Source organism: Acyrthosiphon pisum, chromosome X, assembly GCF_005508785.2.
Source record: "Acyrthosiphon pisum isolate AL4f chromosome X, pea_aphid_22Mar2018_4r6ur, whole genome shotgun sequence".
NCBI lineage: Eukaryota > Metazoa > Arthropoda > Insecta > Hemiptera > Aphididae > Acyrthosiphon > Acyrthosiphon pisum.
The window spans coordinates 20,298,977-20,302,028 of NC_042493.1; positions in this window are offsets into that span (position 1 = coordinate 20,298,977).

The following is a 3,052-nucleotide window of genomic DNA, read 5'->3' on the forward strand; positions in this document are numbered from 1 at the left end:
ATAAGTAGGACATAAAATATCGCATATGGCACAACATACGTCACTTATAATTTTTCCAATAGTTGAAGCGCCAAGACGAAAATGATAATGTAAGCGTTTAAAGTGTCCTCCAGAAGCTAAATAGCTGAAAAATAATTATTTATTCTATTATACCTATTATACTAATTTTATTTAACATTTTTGGGCATTTTAGCCATAAATGCTTATTTTATTTTTTATGTCATTTTTAAATTCTGAACGGAGTGATGAATGTTTTGATTTTACAGAGATGTTTGTTTTTTATATGTATGTCCACGATTACTAATGAAAATAATGCTTCGATTTTAAATTTTAAATACTTTCTTACTTGAAATGTTCACCAAATATTTATTCGCATAATCTATACATAGTATAACTAAATTATATTATTTTATCAAACGATGAATAAAAAATCTTATTTGGTTAGGTTGAGGACAACAATTTATATTTTAATAAAAATATTAAATGAAAAAAAAATCATAATAGAATAAAAAAGTTAGATTTTTTTTATAAAAATTGGATATTTAAATTTATATATTTTTTTTAAACCAATACATTCATCGCTCTGCTCAGTCTAAAATATCTATAGATTACCAGTTTTTTCAGATTTTAATATCAGTATATCAAAACTTTAAATGCATACAACAATAATTAATTAAATATACATTTTCTAGTGGCAGAGTGTAAAACTAAGTGGGCGTGTCTTCGTAATAGTTTTGCAAGAGCTTTACGTGAAGAAAAATCAAAAATATCTGGTTCTGCTGCTTCGAGAAAAAAAAAAGTGGTATTTATTCAATGAAATGTCGTTTTTGTCAAGTTTCATGTTGCAGCACAAGCAAACATCAAGTAATCTGGAAGCATCAGATGATGAAAATGAGGCAACTGATAATGAGAAAAGTACAGAAAATCCAAATCTCAATGAGAGCGTAAGTGAAATTTTTTTTTTTTTTTTAGAATAGTAAACCATTTATTAAATATAATAAAAATACTAGTACAAATTAGTATACTAATTAAAACATTTTAAAACATTTTTGGTTTAGCAACCTTCTTTAAGCGTAGCTTGAGTTGAATGTAGCGAGTTATTACAAAGTTTTTTTTTTTTTTTTTTTTTTTCTTAGAGATTAAAATATAGCATATACAATTTAGTATTTACAAATATAACAAAAACAAACAATAAAAACAATAAAAACAATAAAGAAGAAGTTATAAACCAGATACTTGAATTTACAAATTATTTATAAAAACATTAGTTAAATATTTATTTATATTAATATTATTACTTAATCTAAGATACCTTTTGACATTAATTTCTAGGTAATTGAAATAAGTTGGCCCTAAAATAGTCAACAAATTTCTGACCAATACCTTTATTTGAATAATTAACATTTAGATTGTATTTTAAAGTTTCACGTTTATTTATATACGGATTGAAAGTGAAGGTACAAATGCTAAATGTTTAATTGACAGACAAGAGCTGAGAAGAGTATCTTCTGAACCTGTTTAAAAAAAAAAAAAAAAACTCAAGTTTAAAATTCGGCTGTAGAATTGCCATTGCAGGGCCTATGATCGAATTTTTACGTTCAAAAACAAATAAGTCAGCTGTAGAAGATGTTGATTTATTATTTTTTAAGTCTTTTGCCCGATTTCAAAAAATTAAATGGAAAAAACCAGCGCCAGTTTAAACAGTTTGTGTTAACAATTTTAAATACATACATAGACAGCCAAGAAGCTCAAGAATCAGTAGGTAATGATAAAATATCATATGATAATACTACATCAAATGTACCAGTACAGGAATTTCAAAACTACACTTTACAAACTATACTTTCAGTCCACCCGGATATTCGTCATCAAATAGCTCAACATACTGATTTTAAATACTTATTAAATTATTAATACTTATCGTATAAATTTAAAAATAAATAATAAATTTTAAGTAAATAAATAAAAAATAAAATTTTTAAATAAAAAAAATAATAAATTGTATTGTATAAATTTGTTTTTCACTTACTTCACTTACTTAAGTTTGATTAATAAATATTTCTAGTATATAATTATAGTATTATTATTTGAACTCACCTCAAGGTTACTAACAATTTTTCAGCAGGAGCTATACCTTGACGAAAATTTGTGTCTTGTGATCTTATTGCCTCTCCAATTTCATTTAATATTAAGTCAAAGGTAGTTGAACTCATGCGAGTGAAATTTTTAAATTTTAACTCATCTTTACGCAATTCTGCCAAAAAATTAAAAATTGTATTATTCTCTGTACGTTTTTTATTTATTTCGTGCACCCAAATTTTACGTTTACGTTTATTTTCATTTATTTCACTATTTAACAAAAATTGCCACAAAAGCGGTATAACAACATCATCTTCATCAGAACTCATCTTGACGACTGGTGTAAAACAAAAAATGAAGCGGAAATTATTTTGTCTTGTTCGGTTTTGTTTTGTCAGTACGAATGAAATTTGTTCGGAGCCGTTTGAAACAAAATGTTTCGACTAGCTCGGAACAGTTTTGCTCTATCAGTGTGCAGTGTGCACCCGGCCTTAGGCATCGCTGCAGTCGCGTTATTAGTTCTGGATAGAAACACTACATAAGCGCTAGAAGTCTACTAGTTATGGATACGTTCGCTAGATCAGCGCTAGCTGTTAAAATCGTTCCGAATACTGCCGTTAGATGAGCGCTAGTTAGACGTTAGTTGTAGACAGTAGTCTATGTTACTACGTCCTGTGTATTCATTACCCTTGTGCTTGTGTCTGCTGTGGGTGTCGTTGGGGCCTGCCCGTAGTTATGCGGTTTGCGCTTTATTACGCCAATTGTTTAACATTAATATTTTACTATTATATAATATATAATAGTAATATTATTACATAATAATAACAATATGTATTTATTAGGATATTGGCCTATAGTTGCTCATAATCGATTTATCATCATTTTTAAACAAAGGTTTAAAATCAGCTATTTTTAAGGTATCAGGAAAAATACTTTGTTCAATACTTAAGTTATGTATATAAACAAGAAGATC